Genomic DNA, 17547 nt, shown 5'->3' with positions numbered 1-17547 from the left:
TATCATAATGCCCCCGCCATTCTACGGCACGTCTTCCTCCTCAGTAAATATAGCTCTCCCTTTCCGACACTACTTCTTTCCATCCCTAGCCCTCATTTTTTATTTAATTTCTTAGAAATAAGTCTATCCGAAAGGTTATAAGCCAATTACAATTCACATGTTTCGCTCTCCCAATCATAGCTCACTGTTTTATTGCCTTATCAGCTCGTCCAATAACTTTTTTCTCAATTGCCCCCTAAGAAACATCTCTTTTCCAGAAATAGGCCAATCACTGAGCTTCCTATGTCAATATGAATCACGACATCATTCCCTTCGAGTGGTAGTGCCAGTTTCGTAATTGTCCACTATCTACTTTGGAGCAGACGTAATTAGTTTGTCTCATACAAGCAAGTTCTTTCACAGTGTGGAATGCAGGCCCTTACAAAGTAAGTACTTTCGCGAAATATCACGAGATATATATACAAGTAATTTTGTACATGCCTGACGGAGATGAAATATTATGTCTGTAACGCAGGTTCAAACTACGATTACGTTTCCATAATATTTCTATAATCACTGTTTTATTTTCAGTAAGTGACATTTACAATTTTTCTACATCGGAACACATAGATTAGAATTTCAGTACATTACATTTACAGCCAGTAGGCTACAAAAAAAATGGTTCAAATGGCTCTGAGCACTATAGGACTTAACATCTGAGGTCATCAGTCCCCTAGAACTTAGAACTACTTAAACCTAACTAACCTAAGGACATCACACACATCCATGCCCGATGCAGGATTCGAACCTGCGACCGTAGCGGTCGCGCGGTTCCAGACTGAAGCGCCTAGAACCGTTCGGCCACTCCGGCCGGCCACTAGGCTACAGCAAAATCAAATTTTGTCGCCGTGTCCTTCGGACATAAGAGCTGACTAGCCCTGCCTCCTTGAAAATGATCCTAAGCTTCGATGATCAAATTATCATAAAAATATGAAGCGTTTATCGTCTCTTGCCGGTAATACAATTTACATTGCCTTACTGTAGAAACTGTATGCAGCTTGGATAGAATTATACATTGAACAATCGATTTATTAATATCATTCAGTACACATTCCTGGTAATCTTTAATGCTTAATTCCTTTTCCGATGAATGTTCCACACCTCTGTGTATTATGCAACAGTTCCAGGAATGAAAATTTTTTCTCTTAGTTCTTTGAATTCTGTAATAATGTACTCCGATAACTCTTTCATTAAACCTAATTTCTTTTCATTGGCACATGGAACGTTATAAATTTTTTATCAAGGTAACCCGAAGTGTTAAACCACCTATGCTCATCACTTTTAATAATATTACTACCGGACCGGTGGTTTTTATATGCTGTTAACGTCGTGGGCAGTGCATGATGTAATTACCTTTTGGCTTGACGTATGAAATCAGAGCGATAGGTCGTACAACGTCGCTTTAAAGCCTATACACTTAACGCAGAACACATTCTTAAACCCTTTTGTTAATAACCAAATTACTGGGACAAAATTATACATTGAAAAAAGTCTGGGTAAATCCTGTAGGATAAATGAAGTAAATGAAACCAGATAGCAATAGCTTAAGCGAAAAAAATATTTATTAATAAAGTACACACATACGGGAACAGTGGCCTCACACTGACTGCAGATTCAGAATAAAAACAATCAAAAATAAAAATTATGTGGTTATGTAGGGCAAACATCCAGAAAAAAAATCGAGCAAAGTTTGTGTAACGGCACATTAATTCACCGAAGTCAACAGCAAACATTCAAATTTCGAAATATCATTTTTCTAATATCAGTTGTGACGTAAAGAAAGGTGTTTTATCTTGAACCAGTGCACGAAACATACAACAAAGTCCATTCGCAGCTAATCTAAATACCAATAGCACCACGTAATTAGTTTTCAGTGACTTGAAATCCCTTGAACTAAATAAAATCCTTTGTAGTTACGCAAAAATCATTCACCAAATAACAGATACTCTAAGCACAGTCGTAAGATGGATCCCGTAAATCGCACTCTTGAAACCATTCCACGTCCACTGAAATGTTAAAAGTATTTAACTTGCTCATGGATGCTCGTCTGCACAGACTCCTAGAAAATCTCAGTGATGCCAACCACTTACGAAAAACTCTGCTCAAGGAACCCATCGACCACTAAAAGATTCCGCTTGCCTCACAGCACGCCCTTAAATGCTCTGTGTGACGTCACACTCTGCTAAATCAAAGATAGATACTTAAATAACGACCACCATTCAATTTTAAAGCTGATTTTACATATACATGTATATATATAATACATTGGATGACAGACAAAATTATTCCGGTCACTTTATGATCTCTCATCAAAATATCAACACAGTATTCAAAAAGTTCATAAGGTTCATAATGCATACATGCCTTCGGTTTTTCAACGTGACAAAACATTATAAATACTTATCAGATAGTAGACTGAGGTCAGTCATTCACTAGGAGTATTCCACAAGGATCGAGGAAACGCATACTTTCTTCATATTACGAAGGTGTTACAAAAAGTAATGTCTCCGATTATTTCATGTGAAAAATCATTGAAGCTTGATAAATAAAACTAACTTCATCAACATTCTCCGGTTTTATTATTCATTTCTACATATTTATTTCTCAACATAGTCACCCTGGCGACGAACACATTTCTCCCAACGAGAGACCAGTTTGTTGGTACAGTCACTGTACGATATTTGACTCCGTTGACGGAGCCACAACCACATCTCTGATTACACTGCTTCATCACTATCAAAGTGAACTCTTCGAAGGTGTTCTTTCAGGTTTGAAAAACAAGCAGAAATCAGAAGGGGTGAAGTTGGGACTGTATGCAGGAATATCGATGAGACTGAACACAAGATGTCTTACTGTTGTAGATGTCACAGTGCTCGTATGTGGTCTGACAATGTCATGCTGAAGGAGACGGTGCTTCATGTGTGGACGAACTCTTTGAATTTGCACTTTCATTTCTGAGAGGCTCGCAGTACCTTTCAGAGTTTATGTTGGTGCCTTTAGGCATAGGGCAACGGTCTTGTCGCAGTGGATACACCGGTTCCCGTGAGATCTCCGAAGTTAAGCGCTGTCGGGCTTGGTTGGCACTTGGATGGGTGACCATCCAGGTAGCCATGCGCTGTTGCCATTTTTCGGGGTGCACTCAGCCTCGTGATGCCAGTGAGGAGCTAGTCGACCGAATAGTAGCGGCTTCGTTCAAGAATACTATCATAACGACTGGGAGAGCGGTTGTGCTGACCCCACGCCCCTCCTATCTGCATCCTCCACCGAGGATGACACGGCGGTCGGATGGTCCCTGTAAGCCACTCGTAGCCTGAAGACTGAGTGCTTTAGGCGTAAATTCCTAATGTACCACATCTTGAAGTCCCAGACACTGTGAGCATAACTCTTTCTGCTGATAGCATGGGCTTAAACTTCTTTGGCGTCGGTGACTCTGTGTAGCGGAACTCCATTGATGCTCACCTGTCTTAGGGATCAGAGCGGTGAACCCAGCTTTCACCACCTATCACAATATTGTTAAGGAACTCATCACCCTCACGTTCAAAGGTAAAAGAAGATGCTGAAAGATGTTAAGAAACCTGATTTTCAGTTGGCGGCACGTTTTAGCGGTTAGAAAATAGTTCACAACGCTCCGTTTTTCACACCCGACATAGTTACACACCGCCATGTTACATGCTATAATTCGGAGACCTCTAGAGCTCCAGCGTTGCAGCTTTCATCAATGAATCGAGCGAGTTATATGAATGTCGTGTAATACCTCAACAGATATGGAGAACAGAATACTAAATTCAGAGGCATAACTTTTCAAAAGTCCCTGGTGCCTATAGCTTGTGGGTATAATGGACACTGACATATTTCGACATCTACGTTAATAAACTCGCAGTATATTCGTTATACACATACCTGTTGTAGTGTTTATTTACGTCGCAGGCCTTCATAGGATGCATCACGTAATCAGAATACTCTTTCTATTGATTTGTTATTAATTTTTATGGCCTATCACAATGAAATTAATAGTACTTTCGTAATAATTATCTTAAGATTATGCTCAAATTTTCAATTAGCTCATCTGATCACTATGATCTTTCGTGTATACTTGGTTTCGCTGCACGATATTTCATGTTGGTAGGATATGCAATATATACCACAATATAATGGGAATTAGTGAAGTTCGGTGACAGGTCAGGTGAATACAGGGTTATTAATACAAAATCAAATAGGGGTAATGCAGGAGTAGGTTTAATAATTAATAAAAAAATAGGAGTGCGGGTAAGCTGCTACAAACAGCATAGTGAATTCACTATTGTGGCCAAAATAGGCAAGAAGCCCACGCCTACTACAGTAGTGCAAGTTTATTTGCCAACTAGCTATGCAGATGACGAAGAGATTGATGTAATGTATGATGAGATAAAAGAAATTAGTCAGATAGTGAAGGGAGAGGAAAATTTAATTGTCATGGGTGACTGGAATTCGATAGTATGGAAAGGAAGAGAAGGAAACGTAATACGTGAATATGGATAGGGGTTAAGAAATGAAAGAGGAAGCCGCCTGGTAGAATTTTGCACAGAGAATAACTTAATCATAGCTAACACTTGGTTCAATAATCATGAAAGAAGGTTGTAAACATGTAAGAATCCTGGAGATACTAGAAGGTATTAGATAGATCATATAATGGTAAGACAGAGATTTAGGAACCAGGTTTTGAATTGTAAGACATTTCCAGGGGCAGATGTGGACTCTGACCACAACCTATTGGTTATGAACTGTAGATTAAAACTGAAGAAACTGCAAAATGGTGGGAATTTAAGGAGATGGGACATAGATATACTGACTAAACCAGAGGTTGTACAGACTTTCAGAGAGAGCATAAGGAAACAATTGACAGAAATGGGGGAAATAAATACAGTAGAAGAAGAATGGGTAGCTTTGAGGGATGAAGTAGTGAAGGCAGCAGAGGATCAAGTAGGTAAAAAGACGAGGGACAGTAGAAATCCTTGGGTAGCAGAAGAAATATTAATTTAATTGATGAAAGGAGAATATATAAAAATGCACTAAATGAAGCAGGCAAAAAGGAACGTCTCAAAAATGAGATCGACAGGAAGTACAAAATGGCTAAGCAGGGATGGCTAGGCGACAAATGTATGAATGTAGAGGCTTATCTCACTAGGGGTAAGAGAGATACTGCCTACAGTGAAATTAAAGAGACCTTTGTAGAAAAGGGAAACACTTGCATGAATATCAAGAGCTCAGATGGAAGCGCAGTTCTAAGCAACGAAGGGAAAGCAAAAAGGTGGAAGGAGTATTTAAAGGGTCTATACAAGGGCGATGTACTTGAGAAAAATATTATGGAAATGGAAGAGGATGTAGATGGAGATGAAATGGGAGATATAATAGTGAGTGAAGAGTTTGACAGAGCACTGAAAGACCTAAGTCGAAACAAGGCCGCGGGAATAGACAACATTCCATTAGATCTACTGACAGATTTGGGAGAGCCAGTCCTGACAAAACTATACCATCTGGTGAGCAAGATGTGTGAAACAGGCGAAATACCCTCAGACTTCAAGAAGAATATAATAATTCCAATCCCAAAGAAAGCAGGTGTTGACAGATGTGAAAATTACTGAACCATCAGCTTAATAAGTCATGGCTGCAAAATACTAACGTGAATTCTTTACAGACAAATGGAAGAATGATAGGAGCCGACCTCGGGGAAGATCAATTTGGATTCCGTAGAAATATTGGAACACGTGAGGCAATACTGACCCTACGACTTATCTTAGAAGATAGATCAAGGAAAGGCAAACCTATGTTTCTACCATTTGTAGCCTTGCAGAAAGCTTCTGACAATATTGACTGGAATACTCTCTTTCAAATTCTGAGGGTGTCAGGGGTAAAATACAGGGGGCGATAGGCTATTTACAATTTGTACAGAACCCAGATGGCAGCTATAAGAATCGAGGGACATGAAAGGGAAGCAGTGGTTGGGAAGGGAGTGCGACAGGGTTGTAGCCTCGCTCCGATGTTATTCAATCTGTATATTAAGCAAGCAGTAAAGGAAACAAAAGAAAAATTCGGAGTAGGAATTAAAATACATGGAGAAGAAATTACAACTTTGAGGTTCGCCGATGACATTGTAATTCTGTCAGAGACAGCAAAGGACTTGGAAGAGCAGTTGAACGGAATGGACAGTGTCTTGAAAGGAGGGTATAAGATGAACATCAACGAAAGCAAAACTAGGATAATGGAAAGTATTCGAATTAAGTCGGGTGATGCTGAGGGAATTAGATTACGAAATGAGATGCTGAAAGTAGTAAAGGAGTTTTGCTATTTGGGGAGCAAAATAACTGATGAAGGTCGAAGCAGGGAGGATATGAAATGTAGACTGGCAATGGCAAGGAAAGCGTTTCTGAAGAAGAGAAAACTGTTAACATCGAGTATAGAGTGAAGTGTAAGGAAGTCGTTTCTGAAAGTTTTTATATGGAGTGTAGCCATGTATAGAAGTTAAACATGGACGATAACTAGTTTGGACAAGAAGAGAATAGCAGATTTCGAAATATGGTGCTACAGAAGAATGCTGAAGATTAGATGGGTAGATCACATAACTAATGTGGAGGTATTGAATAGAATTAGGGAGAAGAGGAGTTTGTGGCACAACTTGACTAGAAGAAGTGATCGATTGGTAGGATATGTTATGAGGCATCAAGAGATCACCAATTTAGTATTGGAGGGCAGCGTGGAGGGTAAAAATCGTATAGAGAGACCAAGAGCGAAGCAGATTCAGGAGGATGTAGGTTGCAGTAGGTACTGGGAGATAAAGCAGCTTGCACAGGATAGAGAAGCATGGAGAGCTGCATCAAACCAGTTTCAGGACTGAAGACTACAACAACAACAGGATCTGTAATGTAATTTCGTTGAAGATGTATGATTTTCTCGTTTCATACAGTCCATATTAGCTGCCATTGAATCGTCTCTACCACCTTCAGACAACGTGCACGTTATTGCCTCGTGTAAAATAGTCATCAGGGTGCTCAGTCATCAGTTCTAACGCATTTACCTGTATGTCTCCCCCGGATTGTTCGCTTTGGCCAACTGGCTGCCCTGGCCATCAAATACTCAACACTGTTTCCCGTGGGGTGAAACGGTTTTTCGTAATGTCACAGCATTATAAATATTTGAGATAGTTACACAACATATTAAGCTACACTATGTGATCAGATGTATCCGGACACCCCCAAAAACATACGTTTTTCATATTAGGTGCATTGCACTACCCCCTACTGTCAGGTACTCCATATCAGCGACCTCAGTAGTCATTAGACATCGTTAGAAGGCAGAATGGGATGCTCCGCGGAACTCACGGTCTTGGGACGTTTTCAGGTGATAGTGTGTCACTTGTGTCATACTCCTGTACCCGAGATTTCCACATTACTAATCATCCCGAGGTTCACTGTTTCCGATGTGATACTGAAGTGGAAACGTGAAGGGACACGTACAGCACAAAAGCGTACAGGCCGACCTCGTCTGTTGACTGACAGAGACCACCAACAGTTGAAGAGGGTCGTAATGTGTAATAGGAAGACATCTATCCAGACCATCACACATGAATTCCAAACTGCATCAGGACCCACTGCAACTACTATGAAAATTGGACAGAAGGTGAGAAAACTTAGATTTCATGGTTGAGCTGCTGCTCATAAGCCACACATCACGCCCGTAAATGCCAAACGATGTCTCGCTTGGTGTAAGTGGCGTCAAAATGGGACAACTGAACAGTGGAAAAACGTAGTGTGGAGTGACGAATCACTGTACACAATGTGGTGATCCGATGGCAGGGTGTGGGTATGGCGAATGCCCGGTGAACCTCATCCTCCAGTGTGTGTAGTGCCAACAGTAAAATATTGAGGCAGTGGTGTTACGTTTTGGCCGTTTATTTCACGGAAGGGCTTGCTCACTTTGTTGTTTTGCGTGGCACTATCAGAGCACGGGCCTACATTGATGTTTTTTACACCTTCTTGCTTCCCATTGTTGAAGAGCAATCCGGGGATGGTGATTGCATCTTTCAACACGATAGATCACCTATTCATAATGCACGGCCTGTAGCAGAGTGGTTACACGACAATAAAATCCCTGTAATGGACTGTCCTGCACAAAGCCTTGACCAGAATCCTAGAGAACACCTTTGGAATGTTTTGGAACGCCAACTTCGTGCCAGGCCTCACCGACCGACATCGATACCTCACCTCAGTGCAGCACTCCGTGAAGAATGGGCTGCCATTCCCCAAGAAACCTTGCAGCACCTAATTGAACGTATGCCTGCGAGAGTGGAAGCAGTCATCAAGGCTAAAGGTGGGCCAAAACCATGTTGAATTCCAGCATTACCGATGGAGGGTGCCACGAACTTTGTCATTTTCAGCCAGGTGTTCCGATACTTTTCATCACATAGTGTATCTATGTGTGTAGAACATACTCGTATTTCAACTTTTTCGACTCAAATTTCGTAAATGTGTACCCATAATGGTAATCTACTAGCTTCGTAAAATTTAAACAGCCAGTTCTACAGCTATACATTATTCAAACACAGTGTTAGTCTATTTAATTCAGTAATAATAAAATTTTCCTGAAATATCACACTGCACTTACGATTTGGACTTCTAATCAGAGCAGCAGCTTCCTATCTGCCGTCCCAACGTTCAAATGGCTCTGAGCACTATGCGACTTAACTTCTGAGGTCATCAGTCACCTAGAACTTAGAACTAATTAAACGTAACTAACGTAAGGACATCACACACATCCATGCCCGAGGCAGGATTCGAACCTGCGACCGTAGCGGTCACACGGTTCCACACTGAAGCGCGTAGAACAGCACGGCCACACCGGCCGGCCCGTCCCAACGTGTTACTATCTCAAATCACTAATTTTTGACACATTCTGCACAGTTGTATAAAAAATCTGTTATTCCTTAGTTTTAAAAGATTCTTTTCATTTTTGTACTTGTACGTTTCTCAGCATCGATACCAATAACGGTTCCATTCAGGTAGCTTGACGTGATGATGATATACAGTGAATTTGGCTTAGAATAAGGTTATTATTCTGCCACTACTTTAAATTTTCATACTGAGCCACATAAATTTTAAATATATTTCGAGAAAATTAGCTTCTTAGGAATTCCTTGATTGTTGATAAAAGTTTGAGGAATCATGTTCTCTGGGCACAACGTTAGATCATCGTGATATTCATATATTTTTTCTAGATACTTGTGATCTACTTCTAAAACACAACCTATGTGTGAAGCACCTAGTATTATCATTTCAACAAAATCTTGCAAAACCGGTGAGTGACAGCTATTGCATCATTGCCGAGTTGAAATGGTTATTGACACTGAGGTATATAACATGCGATTCATAGTTACTTTCATTACAGTCAGCCACGAAGCTATTGCTTGCAACATCGTGTATATGCGAACACTGAAAAATACTACGTCCAACAATATACTCAACAGTTTATAATTGTTTTATGTCCGCAATAAGTTACAATTTTACGTTAATAATTTTCAGCAAACTGTCCCGCGCTAAACCAGGGGAAGTCACATAATATGCTAGAGCCAGTGTGGCGTTTTTTGATAGAAATCACGCGTAGGAAGGTAATAGTTTTTGAATGTAAGTCGGAGTAATCTCCGAATGTTTTACGTTCAAAGAAACACCAAATTGTGCGTAATGTAGAGTATTCATATTCTTTGATGGTGGCTTTGCCAGTCAGCAAGCTTCTGAAGGCTTCAGTTCACGGCAGCGATTCATCTAACAGAACAGATTCATCAGTTACACACTGACAGGCAAACACGCCCTTCTTGTTTATCAAATGAAACTGTTCACAGTCGAGAAAATACTTTCTTTCCAGAAAACACACCAAGAAAAACCTAAATGATTCGCTTTGCCGCCACGGTAGCTCAGCGTGTTCGGTCAGAGGGCTAGCTACCCTCTGTAATAAAAAATCTGAGTGAACGGATCAACGAACAACCTGAAGGGGTGTCATGAGACATCCACCCCGAACATATATACAACGAACAAAATAGAACAAAATGAGATCAACAAAGAATTAAAAAAAAAAGGCGCTTCAGTCTGGAACCGCGCTACCACTACGGTCGCAAGTTCGAATCCTGCCTCGGGCATGGGTGTGTGTAATGTCCTTAGGTTAGTTAGGTCTAAGTAGTTCTAAGTTCTAGGGGACTGACAACCTCAGATGGTAAGTCTCATAGTGCTCAGAGCCATTGTTTTTGCTGAGGTCATCGGTCCTTACACTTACACACTACTTAATATAACTTCAACCAACGTAAACTAACGTACAGTAAGGACAACGCGCACATACCCATGGCCGAGGGAGGACTCGAACCTCCAACGGGGGGAGCCGCACAAACTGTGACAAGGCGCCCTAGACCACGCGCGTACTCCACGCGGCTCGATATCATAGAATCGTGGTGAATTTATTTTCACTGTTTTATTACGCTCAGTTCCTTCCACTTCAGGAACGGGTTCATAACTATAAAATGAAAGTCGTAATTTGTCAGATTGTGAACTCAAGATGCACTACAGAATTAGGTCTATAATTTAAACTGAATTTACCATATGCAGCTCCCCGAGGTCCGCCTACAAAATGGCAATAATCTCTGCGTTCCAAATAAATTTTCGTGAAACGTTCCTCGTATATGTGCAGACGTCTCTTTTTCGAAATTCTTCTTCCTCCTAATAAAAATGGCATCTTGCTATGCAACAAGTAATTTTTTATATGCTCAGAAATCAGATACACCCGTTTGCTAAGCCACTGCAGCAAATCGGTAGAACTGATACTCTGAATATTCCTCATTATAACTACAGTTTACGCAGAAAGCAGTATTACTTTATATGTTTCATGCACATTGTTACAACTGGTTGCAGCAACTACTCGATATCTGCATATATGACAAATGGCAGCTTTAATTGCCTGCTGTGCTGGTCGAATTTTATGAACTGCTTCTCTGCATTTGGCGTGAGGAAACTGGCAAGTTTCAGTTGTGAACAATCACCTAAATAAGCGGTCAGCTTCTCTTTGGAAGGGAGACAGCACTAATTACACACACGTATCTCAGTTGAATGTGGGTAGGCAGTAATTCTGCTCCGTGCTAGCCACACATTGTTTTTCATATAACAAAAATGGAAAATTTCTGTCTCTTCATCCGGCGGTATTAATAAATTTACATCTTTCTCACGTTTATCGTATTTCGTGACATACAACGGAACCACTTTTAATTTTTTACCTTCGTATCCTTTTTTCCCTTCCTGTAGCCATCCACCTGTAATCAGAATACTGAAGACGATACACATCGTAAGAGCAAAACGCGGTTATGTAAACACCGCAATGACAAATAGCGGGCTTATCAGTATGAAATTCATGAAAATTGAACATAAAAATAATATAGAAGATTACAGCAATAGCGAATGTGTTGTAGCAACTAGAATTATTGTCGGTCACGGTCTCAGGAAATGTAGAACCCTAATTGTAATTATCACAGTTAGTGGGTAACATCTGACACGTGATTCGTTCAAACAAATGCATTTCATCTGCAAGCTGACACAGTGTTCTCCTTACCGTCTTTACAGAAAAATGCATACACAGAATGAGATAAGTTATATTCAGAATATTGGGGCCTCACTGTGGTGTGAAAATCCATCTACGTACATTAGAATGGATTAAGATACTCAGCCAACGCTCTGTATTGCATGGTACTGACGGATAATGGGAGAAGAATGCCAGTTACGTTATTGCAGTTCAGTAACGAATAAATCACAAGCAAACTGAAATAATATTTGAGTAATACTATACTTAATTTGGTTGCAAACTCAGTTGAACAAAATAAAACATACCTTCTTGGCAACACACATTATATAAAGTGCATATGCACACTGAATACGTGACCAACGTCTGTGTAGTTGCTTCTTGTGACGTAGCATGATAGCGAGATGAGGAATCGCCTGGTCGCTCTTAATTTTACACGTCTCTGAAGGAGGGAAATGCATGACGCAATCCAGCGATCTGCCTTCCTTCACGTATTTACCCTACACCACCTACCACGGCTAAGTGTAAATACCTCTCTCTGTATCGGAACCCTAAAGAAATCCGAACTGTGACTTGGACAGTATATTATTTGCAGTCAGATTATTTAGGACACACTTGAAGACAACCTTTTCAAATATTTTTGAGGAAGCTGGCAAAAGTGAAATTCGTCGATAGTTTGATGGTATCTCTTTATCCCCCTTCTTGTAAAGAGGCTTAACTTCAGCATTTTTAACCAGTCTGATAAGAGGTTGATTATACAAATAACTTAAAATAGAACTGAATTCGCATGAGCACTGTTTGATTAACTTCGTTGATATTTTATCATACCCACTGGAATACTTAGATTTTAAGTGTTTTATGATGGATGATTCTTCTTTGGGAGACGTGAGTGTCATTTATATTTTACTGGAGCTATTTTAGACTTGTCTCAGATATTTCATTGCACTCCTCACCAAACTTGATAACCCCACGCCGTCAGTAACAGAAATGAAGTACTTGTTATGAGGTTTGCAACACTACATCTACCAAAGTCTCATTTATTGTTAGAGCTATCTGTTTATCTTCCTTTTGGCCCCACCTGTCTCTGACTTCACTATATCCCATACAGTTTTTATTTTGTTGCCTGATGTAATTATCTTTTTCTGATAATAAAGCTGCTTCGATTTCTAGATTACTTGCTTCACTATTTTGCTGTTTTCTTTGTAATGCATTAGAATTCTAACATCAGAGCTGTTCCTAGATAGTCTCTATTTTTCCCACGTGATATCTTTATTTCTTGTGTAATCCACAGTTTTTTGATTTCTGTGTGATTTGAGTTACCTTTACGGAAAACAATTTTCAAAAGTGGAGGTAACTTTATTAACGAATGCTTTGTATTTTCCACTTGAGTAAGAAGTATTGTAAACATCTATTCAGTTTATGTCTTTGAGCAGTTTCCTGAATTTCTCAAGTTTTTAATTATTTATTATCCTCCTCTACTGATTTAATAGATCTTTTATCTTGACTAGATTCAACATTTAACACAAGATGCTGCATGTCATTGATTTTGTGATATGACTTTTTTCCCTAGATTTGTCAACAAAGATATAAAGAATAGTAGCATTTAGACATACTAGTAGCAAAGTTCACAGTAGGAACTAAATTGAATGATAGTGTTACTGACTGCAATAACTGTTCACTGACAGAGCTTTTCAACAAATCCGCATTAAAATCACCAACAACAACTTTTCCTTGTTTCTTACCAGGAGATGGGACAGATTCTTAACAGACGGCAAATAAGAAATCGCGAGAATTCTATGTTTCTGTCTCAACTTGCCTCCTTGACTATAGGAAAACCTTTGACTATATTGTCTAGGAAAAGTTGTGGTAGATGTTTGCAGAGTTCCGTACCCTACCACATTTGACAGTACTGATAAAAAGTCTATACATCAATCACCTCGAAGCTGTGAAGAGATGCGCTGGCACGTCTGATTCCTTCAGCGTATCAGAAGATGTCAGACAGGTTTGTGGTTTTATCCCCGCAACTATACAACATCTATGCATTAAATGTCAGTAAGAGTAAAGGCATCTCAGTTGTTGATATAACTATTAACAACCTCCAATTTCCTGAGGATCTAGTGCTTTTGGCCAGCAGCGAAGATGGTCTTGCTGTGTTGTTAACAAAACCGAAGGGCATTGGTCTATCATATCCTCCACCATTTGGATCTCGATCTCAATAAATCCAACTCATGGAAACTGTTGGAGTATCAGTTCAACTCACAGGTCGATTAAAGGAACTGAAAGTTATCCTTTTCTTTCATCTGTCTTGGGCCAAACATTTGTGACACGGGTAGCTGTGAAGATAAGAAAACAAATCACGCTAGGACGAGTGGTTATGAAGAAGCTCACCAAGATATGACAGAACAGAGCAATAACGAACCACAAAGGTCCGGCTTGTTGAAACACTCGTGTTTTCTATCTTCTTTTATGTTTGAGAGACATGGACCCTTACAGCCAGAGACAAGCAGCGCATCCATGTATTTGAGGTTTGATGTTGACGCAGGGTGCTGCTAATGAAATGAATTGAAAGAAAAACAAACGTATCCATGACTGAGCGACTCAGTATCTCCACGCGCCTTTCTTCTTGTGTCAAACAAAAATTCTCCAGTCTTTGGCCATATTGTGAGAAGAGATTGAGAAAGCCAAGATAAAATCACCATGGAAGATCGAAGGCAAGAAACCGAGAGGAAGAGCAGCGAAAGATGGATTGATCCAGTCAAGATGATCTTTGGTCTATTTCTTCAGCAGGCTCCAAAAGAAGCTTGTAATCATCCAGGATAGAGACACTTGGTTCATGGTGTCACGACGCTGAACGATGAGCATGACTTGTGATGACTGGCCGGCCTTAGTGGCCGAGCGGTTCTAGGCGCTTCAGTCTGGAACCGCGCGACCGCTACGGTCGCAGGTTACAATCCTGCCTCGGGTATGGATGTATGTGATGTCCTTAGGTTATTTAAGTTTAAGTAGTTCTAAGTTCTAGGGGACTGATGACCTCAGAAGTTAAGTCCCATAGAGCTCAAAGCCATTTTGTGATGACTGTCCACAATCAATGTCATATTCAATATTTTCAGGTTCAGGAGTCTAACACATCAGTATGCCTTTAAAAAGTGTATGTGAATAAAAATAAACAAATTAGTGAAATTTGTGTTCTTAAATCTTTTGTGTGGTGGTCTTAAAGTATATCTCTCCCTCCCCTCACCGGTAGTACTCGTTACTGGAAGGGCGTTGGTGTTTCTAAGTGTGTGCTAAAACCTACCTTCAAGTTCTGGGCTCTACTTACACATTAATATTTATTCAAGAGCCTGTTGTCAATATATATCAACAACCACTAACAAATTTTATTTTTATAAATCTTTTTAGGATGGATATAAAGTAGGCTCCCTCTACGCCATGGTAACATGCGCCATAGAAAAAAATTTTGGTATTGTAAGCGTAAATTTACCATTAACCTTCTAAGAAGTCTGAAACTAATTAATATTTCATTAAATTGCTCATACTGCTTGGACTTATACGTGCTGTTTTATCTGGGTACAGCCTTGTTGTCCGGGTTTTATATTGATGATGTAGGAGAAAGACACTACCCTTCTTGCCGGATACGTTTCTTATACGAGGTGTGATTTGAAAGTTTTAAGAATGGGCTTGCAATTGTACAATGGTGGTACTTACATATGGTACTGTGATGAATCTCCTTCAAAATAGTCCCCTCCTGGCTGAACACACTGACTCTTACGGTGTTTCCACTTTTGGAAACATACGTGGACAATTTTTTTTCATGAATTGTGTTAAGGACGCTCTCGCTATTTGCCTGGATGTCTTCAGTCGAGTCAAATCGCTTCCCTTTCAGTGAAAATTTCAGTTCAGGGAACAGGTATAAGTCCGCAGAGGCCAAATCAGGAGAATATGGCGCTTGTGGAAGCACAGGAATTTTGAATTTGGTAAAACATTCAACGATGGAGAAGGCACGATGAGCCAGAGCATTGTCACGGTGTGGCACCCAACTCCTGTCTTTTCACAATGCAGGTCTTCTCTTGCGCACCTTTTCGCGCAAACGCTCAAGGACACGTTTATAGTATTCCAGGTTAACTGTCTGTCCTCCAGGGGTAAATACATGATGCACAATACCGGTAGAATCGAGAAAAATCACCAACATCGTCTTCACCTTCGACCGACTTTGCCGAGCTTTTTTCGGCCGTGTTGAACCTGGAGTCTTCCATTGCGAAGACTACCCTTTGGTTTCAGGACCATATCCATATATCCACGATTCGTTACCTGTAATTACCCTATTTAATAAAACTGGGTCATTTTTAGTCCGATTAATCAGCTCTTAGCACACTTCAATTCAGTATTGTCTCTGGTCACTTGACAACACTTTCAGAATGAACTTTGCAGACACTCGATGCATGTTCAGATCTTCAGTTAAAATTGACTGAACTGCATAGAATCTTAAGTTAATCAGCCATCTCCCAAATTGTAGGTCTATGATCAGAGCGCAGTAAGTCGCGGAGTTTTACAACACTTTCATTCGTTTTGGAAGGACGGCCGGACCGTGGTTCATCTTCAAATGATTCGCGTCCGTTTTCAGATCTGTTGAACCAGACAAAGACATTTGACTGGCTCATACAGTTACCTCCAAAAGCTGGTTTTAATAGTTCGTAAGTCTCAGAAGCTGATTTCCCGGTTTTAAGACAAAATTTCACACAAACTCGTTGCTCCGTTTTTACAGACAGAATCTGGCAACAAGCCCTAATAGACCCGCATTCAACCAGCTGCCACAACGAATTGAAAAAAGGAAGACGCAGTTTCCCGTCAGACGGCGTTCAAAGACAAGGCAACGACTCACTTCCCCACCCTCCATGTACCTGCCTGCCAAACCGATAAGCAATAGCGGCTCCATTCTTAAAACTTTCCAATCACATCTCGTAGATAGAAAAAGGAAACTGACAAGGATCCACACTTCAATTTCTATGACTGTTGATAGCACACTGCCCATGCAAAACATAGCAGAGTCCTCTGCAACTGTGGCCGAAACGTCCGTTTCAATCAGGCACTGACATTTTTTGGCTCGGAACACGGAATACTCAAATGTTAAATAGACTCGTATGGTTGAAGACTGTATTGGACGGAAGAGTCTGGAGCATGTGGAATGGCTCATGATTGTGATAGTTGATAGTGACTGTAATGGAAAACATTCCGAAGGTCTGGTCTGATTAAGGCGAAAAGTTTTAGAGTTTCGTTCCGAAATCATTTTACGCGAAGTAGTGTCTATCAGATACATTCGGTGGTGCCGTGGCTGAAGTCTTGCTGCAATTTAAAAGCCCCCCCCCCCCACCCAGCGTGCGATTTCCGAGAATAGCACAGCGAGGTGAGCACGGCGGGCGCCTCTGTGCTCTGAACAATGAGGCAGCAGCTCCGCTCGGCGGCATTCATTAGCGCCGCTGCATTTGTGTGGCGCGACGGCACGGCTGCAGCCGCAGCCACAGCCGGCGGGGCGGGGTAGGGGTGCCGGACGCCCGCGGCGGCACTCGAGCGCCAAGCACCCTCCGCCAGCCACCAGCCGGCGCCTGCAAGTGATCAGCGGCGCGCCGCTTTTGTGGCCCGGCCTGCCCCGGGCCCAGCGCTCTCCGCTCCTCTTAACTGCCCGTTTTGCTGCGGAGGAAGCACTCACTTCAGCGCCAGACCCCGACCCACACAGCGGGGCTGTCTTTCCAGTAGCGTCTTAAGAGAAACGACAAGGGCTCGCTGAAAGTAATGCCTCAGAATTTATATGAAATCTCTCAACGCTTTTTCAATGAAACGAACGTTATTAACATTCAGTGTCTTTATTCTTGATTTCTGCATAATTATTTCTAAACGTAATCATCGTGACGCGAACATGTATGAGCCGTT

The 17547-nt window shown here is 40.9% G+C and overlaps 1 pseudogene; it reads left to right on the top strand.

Annotated features, from left to right (window-relative positions):
* Window positions 1-3045: 3045 nt before the first annotated feature.
* Window positions 3046-3163, top strand: LOC126098951 (5S ribosomal RNA; annotated as a pseudogene).
* Window positions 3164-17547: the final 14384 nt, after the last annotated feature.

Source organism: Schistocerca cancellata, chromosome 1 (genome assembly GCF_023864275.1).
Source record: "Schistocerca cancellata isolate TAMUIC-IGC-003103 chromosome 1, iqSchCanc2.1, whole genome shotgun sequence".
In the NCBI taxonomy this organism is placed as follows: Eukaryota; Metazoa; Arthropoda; class Insecta; order Orthoptera; family Acrididae; genus Schistocerca; species Schistocerca cancellata.
The sequence above is the reverse complement of the archived record's forward strand: the minus strand, read 5'-3'. Positions and strand labels throughout refer to the sequence as shown.